The 7,668-nt window shown below is 43.5% G+C and overlaps 1 pseudogene; it reads left to right on the top strand.

Annotated features, from left to right (window-relative positions):
* The first annotated feature begins 7,287 nt into the window (after positions 1 to 7,287).
* LOC124620605 lies at positions 7,288 to 7,406 on the top strand (annotated as a pseudogene).
* Positions 7,407 to 7,668: the final 262 nt, after the last annotated feature.

Raw genomic sequence — 7,668 nt, 5'->3', positions numbered from 1 at the left:
GCGATTGTGGAGACCACATGGCTGTTATACGATCGATAAAGAATATAAATCTCGTGAAAATATTCACTTGTGAGTCGCTGTGAAACAGTGCTATGTTCGCTGGAAGTCAAACACAGGCAATCAAACTGTGGGACTGGTTGCCGCAGCCTCATGGCTCCCCCCCGTCGGAGGTTCGAGTCCTCCCTCGGGCATGGGTGTGTAAGTTACTTTAAGTTAGATTAAGTAGTGTGTAAACCTAGAGACCGATGACCTCAACAGGGGACCAGAGTGTCTTGCGAAAAAAATACCTTGTTTTCGCGAGACACTCTGGTCCCCTTTTATTTTGTTAGTATTTATAGGCTTCAAATCAATGCATGAGTTTTACATTCACGTCATTTTTCAATACACATACATTTACATATAGATACCACGTTTCTGCCAATGCACTATCCCATGGTACCAGCCTTTTTGTACTGCTGGACTCCATTGTTACACCAGCTTTGGGAATGAGATTGGCACTTTAGACATTTCACGGTACTGCCGATTTTATTTTTGTCATTACGTGTCTGGGTTCTACTACGGTTTTGCTAAAGTATTCTTGTCTCTTCTGCTACATCCAGATAATGTACCTGACATTAGTAACGTGTATTATCCATCTATGTTAATATTCTGAGAGTACATCCTTACCTAACCATTATTAAATTTACCCGTATTACGTTAAATATTATGTGGTCATTTGAGCATAATACCCACACATAACAGTATTATCTTTGTACTTACTTTATCGTTTGGATTGTAGACCTTGAATATATACTTTGCTATTCTGAGCATAATTCCCATATGTAACGGTATTATCTGTGTATTTTACTTCAAAGTCTGGATTCCAGATCTTGAATATGTCGTCCATATATGTATACTCCATCTAATATCGGCCCCCTGTGACATTACTCCAGACCTCATTGTTTTATTGCCTTTTTAAATTTTGATACGATGGTAACGAACAATGTTTGACTTAATAAGTAAAATAATATACATTTTCACTTGCTGAGAGAGATATGTATGGATTACTGAAGCTATAATCTGGGTTATTAGGCCGCGTCATGGTTCTTCTAAAATGATCGACGTTTCGACCCCTCTGCTGGGATCTTCCTCAGGATCTTCTGGAGTCCACTACTGCTAGAACACTGAGTGTTCTAGCAGTAGTGGACGCCAGAAGATCCTGAAGAAGATCCCAGCAGAGGAGTCGAAACGTCTGCTGGGATCTTCCTCAGTGTTCTAGCAGTAGTGGACACCAGAAGATCCTGAGGAAGATCCCAGCAGAGGGATCGAAACGTCGATCATTTTAGAAGAAACATGACGCGGCCTAATAACCCAGAAGATTTTAACTTTAGTGACAACGGCCACGAAAGCCTGCAGACTTTCATGTATGGATTATTTTACGTGCATAGATAACTGGTCTGTCGTTGTAGGTGGGAAGTACTTACCCACATCTCTACAGGAGATGGCTATGTTGAGAACACAATGTTATATTAAACACATGAAGTCCCATGTTACAGTACTTCTTTCAATATGTCTTCATCTCTGTATATGGCGCTATGATTAACTACGATAAATGTACCCGTACATACGTCCACTTTATTAGACCATTCCGTCTTTTGCTCCCTCAGCCTCTATTTACTAGTCTCACTTCACCCCCTCCTCCAGATTAGATTACCTGCTAGTTTGCTCGATCTCAGCCATTCTTTATAGAAGTTTACTCACACAACGCAACCCTAGCTTTCTAGTATACAGTTTACATGTGTTTCATGTAAATAGCACTGGTTTTCCCACCCACCTTTCACTATTTATAAACAATGGAATCATGCCTTACATATGTCTGATTGGCAATGCATTTTTTCCTACCTGTTAGTTAAATTGTGCATACAAAGAAGTGTTTAGGGTATCATTATTCGCCTGTAACACAATTATAGTAGTATTTGATGCCTGTGTTATTATCTCTAAGAGTAACAGTTTGTCACTTAGACTTATATGTACCCCCACTTTATTCAAATGTCTGGTATTAATCTGTAATGGAAATAACCGTGTATATAAAACCTCATTTGTACTTGTTTATACCATGTAAATTGTTATGTCCAAGTAAATTGCATCTTAATGAAAATGAACGAAATGTAACTACTTTTAATGGTCATCCTTTATATAATATGTTTATAATATATATAATTTGTACAATACCACATAGACTACTGATGTCTTACATAGTTTGTTTTATGTATGGTGTGTTATATAGGGCCTGAAGATCTCGTTGACGCAACGTCGAAACTAGTAGCCAAATAAATAGGAAACCTCATGTACAGCTGGAGGAGTTTCGTTTTGAACAAAAAATTTTACCAGCTGATATCCCACCATCATCCAGTTTAAGTGTGGCTGTACGAAGGTAGATGTTTTTAGTCTTTTTGGTCCCAGCTAAACTTGAACCTCGTTTAGTTGGCCCACCACAGCTTTGAATTTGACACCCTTATTAAGCCGTAACTGTTTCCAACGTGCCGCAGTGATGTAGGTGAAACCGAGGTGAACACTTTGACAAAGGACACTTGCGGGCTGTCAAGTCGGAAAACAGCCTCAAATCGGCCTGCGAAAGCTAACTAAGCTGCAGCACACACGCATGCGCTACATGCGAGATTTTCAATATCCTCTCGCTCTGACACCAACGGTTTAGATGTCTATACGACAACATTATTAACTTAAAATTTTCCATAAGGGTAAAAATATAAAGAAGGGGTGCAAAAACTAATTACCTTTACACTTAGATCTAAACTTTATGCTTAAAAGTGCAGTAGTTCCGTAGCAACAGGGCCGGACAAGCAAAACGAATTAATTTTCAATTTTACGCCCTTAAAATTCGCTATATTTTGAGATTAGATGTACTTAAATGCCTGTTATACATTTCGCTAGTGCATGCACAAAGCGTTGTTGATATTCGTGCACGATTTCAGCCGAGATCTCGCTTAAACTTAGGCGGATTTTGTAGAGCAATTTGAAGCTGTTACCAGTATTGACAGATCTCTAGTATTCAGTATCGATTTGTTCGTCTCGACTTCACCAACGCCACTGTGGTGGTATGAATAATAATAATAATAATAAAGGATATGCGAAAAGGCAAATTTTGTATATTGCAACGAAAAAGTGCCAGTGACAAGTGAGAATCGGATAAGCATATACTGCGCCATGTTTTTGTGTTTGATCCTAGGTGGTTGCCACGCAAGTCGCATATTATATACTGATGTGACGAAAAGACATGGGATAGCGATATGCACATGTACAGGTGGCAGCGGTATCGCTTACACAACGTACTAAAGGGCAGTGCATTAGCGGAGCTGTCGTTTGTACTCTCATGGTTCATGTGAGAAGATTTCCGACGTGAACATGCCCGCACAACGGGAATTAACAGACATTGAACGCGAAATGGTTGGATGGAGCTAGACGCATAGGACATTACATTCGAAAATCATTATGGAATTCGGTGTTCCGAGATCCACAGTGTTAAGCGCGTGCCGAGAATACCACATTTCAGGCATTACCTCTCTCCACAAACATCGCAATACTCGCCTCGCCTTCACTTAACCACCGGACGCGGCGATGTTTCCTTAGATTTGTCAGTGCTGATAGACAAGCAACACCGTGTGAAATAACCGCCGTAAATCAATGTGAAACTATGACGAATGGATCTGCTACGACATTGCGGCGAAATATGGCGTTAATGGGCTTTGGTAGGAGACGATCTAAGCGAGTGGCTTTGCTAGCTGTACGACTTCGCCTGCAGCCCCTCTCGTAGGACCGTGACCATATCGGTTGGACCCTGGACGACTGGAAACTGCGACACGGCCAAGTGTGTCCCGATTTCAGTGGATAAGACCTAATAGTGGGGTTCGAGTGTGAGGTATACCCCACGAAGCCATGGACCCAAGTTGTCAACAAGGCACTATGCAAGCTGGTGATGGCTTCATAATGGTGTGGGCTGTGTTTACATGGAACGGAACTGGTCCACTGGTCCAACTAAGCGGATCATTGAGCGCAAAAGGTTATGTTCGGCTACTTGGAGAGCACTTGCAGCCATTCATGGACTTCAAGTTCCCAAACAACAATGGAATTTTTAGGGACACCTGCAGCGGCTCTCGTAAGCCCGTGACCATATTAGTTAGACCCTAGACGACTGGAAACTGCGACGCAGACAGATGAGTCCCGATTTCAGTGGATAAGACCTGATGGTGGGTTGCGAGTGTGTCGCATACCTCACGAAGCCATGGACCCAAGTTGTCAACAAGGCACTGTGCAAGCTGGTGGTGGTTGCTTCATAATGGTGTGGGCTCAGTTTACATGGAATGGTCCTCTGGTCCAACTAAGCGGATCATTGACAGGAAATGGTTATGATCGGCTACTCGGAGACCACTTGCAGCAATTCATGGACTTCAATTCCCCAAACAACGATGGAATTTTTATGGACGCCTGCAGCGGCTCTTGTAGGCCCATGCCCATATCGGTTGGATCCTAGACGACTTGAAACTGCGACCCGGCTAGATGAGTCCCGATCTCAGTGGATAAGACCTGATGGTGGGGTTCGAGTGTGGCGCATGGACCCAAGTTGTCAACAAGGCACTGTGCTTGCTGGTGGCGGCTTCATAATGGTGTGGGCTGTGTTTACATGGGATGGAGTGGGTCCTCTGGTCCAATTAAGCGTATCATTGACTACAAATAGTTATGTTCGGCTACTTGGAGACCACTTGCAGCAATTCATGGACTTCAAGTTCCCAAACAACGATGGAATATTTACGGACACCAATGCGCCCTATCCTCGGGCCACAATTGTTTGCGATTGGTTTGAACAACTATCTGGACAATCCTAGCACCCGTCACGAACCGTATCGAACATCTGTGGGACATAATCCAGAGGTCAGTTAGAGCACAAAATCGTGCACCTGCAACACTGTCGGAATTATGAACGGTTACAGAGGCTCATTGTTTCCTCCGCAGACTTCCAACGACTTGTAGAGTCCATGCAACGTCGAGTTGTTGCACTACGCCGGGCAAAAAAAAGAGGTCCGACACGATATCAGGGCGTACCCTATGTCTTTTTTCATCTCAGTGTAAAGTCGTCGCATTGCTAACCCGGTAGAGATATAATGGCAGCACCTTTAGCAGCCTCGACGTGTGCTGCGTACGGCAAACCTGCGGTTACTGACAGTAACTCCCGGTAATAGCGGCGTGTTTGGCGGTGTTCGCTTGCTCGAGGCTTTAAGCCCGTGGCGTGCACACAATGCGGGGGCGTGCGCCTGTTTGCACAGGGTGACCCGTAATCAGAGCCAATTGTCATCGCGCCCCACTGCGCTCTGCATCTGCATGCGGAGTAATTCCCATAATTCCCGCAGACAACACGGGACACGACCGGGAGGCTCGCGGAGATTTATCCTTTGTGTCAGGATTGACCCCGTTAATGTCACGGGGAATGGACACCGCTGATATCAAGCGATGCGCAGTTCCAATTATGTCGAATCAAAGCTCTGTGTCCACCAATGATTTTCCTCTTAGTTTTGCGTGTCTTCCTAAACGTTCCATCGTGCTACTTGGAAAAAAATGTTCAAATCTGTGTGAAATCTTATGGGACTTAACTGCTAATGTCATCAGTCCCTAAGCTTACACACTACTTAACTTAAATTATCCTAAGGACAAACACACACACCCATGCCCGAGGGAGGACTTGAACCTCCACCGGGATCAGCCGCACAGTGTTCTACTTAGAATGTGTTCCAATTTTGTATTTGATAATTACAGAATTTCTGTTTGTAAGTTGCGTTCGATATACTCTATACAGCATTTACTCGTGAGATGTTTTCAGCGTTGTTGTTTGACGGAATGAAAAGCTTCTGCCCTGTTGGACTGGAATTGTGTCAGTTTTCTGTTTGTGCTGTCGGTGCATAAACTTCACCGCACACCGTCGACTCTTTGAAGAGCAGATCTCATACTTGCATTAATTCATGAAAATATCAGGTGGTTATAATGAAAATGCAGCTACTCACAAAGGTGCAGTTTGGGCTGTAATTATCGAATGTCAGCGAACAGTGGTTGATATGCTAATCCATTAATGCGGAACCGATTTCCGCAAACAATTCCGATGTTGGGCACCAGGTGCAAATCTGGCGCTGTACAACATCTCGTCGACGTCTGTGGTGTCGATGTTGAACAAATTGTGTAAACAGCAGTCAATGATAAAATCAACATGATGCCTTTCTCACCTGTTTGCTATTTTATGGTCATGTCCCATTCATAATGCATTGCATATGGAAACATTTCTACATATTTTAAACATAGCTGCACAACAGCAACGGTTCCACGTAATAAAATTATAACCAGCCGACCAGTTGCAATGGATAAATAATTTCTTAATTCTTTTCCTAGGTTTCGACAAATACAAATTTGTTTTCTTCAGAAGGTAGCAATTTTACATTAGTAAGGACTAATGTACCATCGCCGTTTTTACAATTGTCGGCATACATCCATTTGTTTCTCGGCACGAGCGCCAACTGCCCTGGTTTCAGAGTAACTACGCTCGCCGATTACACTCAGTCGGTGATCTCTGCAAGATCCATGAACTATTTTGTATTTACGTGGCAAGCCCTAGTTCTAGGGCTATCTTTTATTTTTGACAAATGGATCTATTCCGACAATTGTAAAAATGGCGATGGTACATTAGTCCTTACTAATGTAAAATTGCTACCTACTGAAGAAGACAAATTTATATTTGTCGAAACCTAGGTAAAAAATTAAGAATTTTTTTATCAATTGCAACTGGTCGGCTGGTTATAATTTTAGTTCTATATATCTTTCTTGCATTCACAGCACCAGACTTTTACCTGGTGGCTAAAATTAGAAATCTTTTTTTTCAGCATAAATCGGTTCCGCATTAACAAATAAAAATATCTGCCAAATTTCGCTGCCATATGGTCTCGCGGTAGCGTTCTCGCTTCCCGAGCACGGGGTCCCGGGCTTGATTCCCGGCGGGGTCAAGGATTTTCACCTGCCTCCAGATGACTGGGTGTTGCTGTGTCGTCTTCATCATCATTCATCCCCCTTACGGTCGGAGGAAGGCAATGGCAAACTACCTCCGCTAGGACCTTGCCTAGTACAGCGGTACGGGTCTCCCGCATCGTCCCCTATGCTCTGTCAAGAAGTACGTAACTTCATCATTATCATGGTAATTACAGGCGACACTGTGGGTAGGTGCATCTTAATTATAAAAACCCATTACATTACAGGGCCAACGGCTTTGTCACAGTGGTAACACCAGTTCCCATCAGATTACCGAAGTTAAGAGCTGTCGGGCTTGGCTAGTACTTGGATGGGTCACCGTCCAGGTCTGCCGAGTGCTGTTGGCAAGTGGGTTGCAATCAGCCATTGTGAGACGATTGAGGAACCACTTGACTAGGAGTAGCGGCACCGGTCACGAAAATTGACAATGGCCGGGAGAGTGGTGTGCTGCCCACAAGACCCTCCATATCCGCATTCGATGACTCCTAAGGTCTGAGGGTGACACGGCGGCCGGTTGGTGCCACTGGGCCTTCAAGGCCTGTTCGGACGCCGTTTTTTCTACTATATTACAGAGTTATTCATAAGTCTATTAGGAGCTTCAGAAGACTA

The sequence above is a fragment of the Schistocerca americana genome, chromosome 6 (genome assembly GCF_021461395.2).
Source record: "Schistocerca americana isolate TAMUIC-IGC-003095 chromosome 6, iqSchAmer2.1, whole genome shotgun sequence".
Classification (NCBI taxonomy): domain Eukaryota; kingdom Metazoa; phylum Arthropoda; class Insecta; order Orthoptera; family Acrididae; genus Schistocerca; species Schistocerca americana.
Note: the sequence above shows the minus strand (reverse complement) of the source record. Positions and strands in the feature narration are given on the sequence as shown.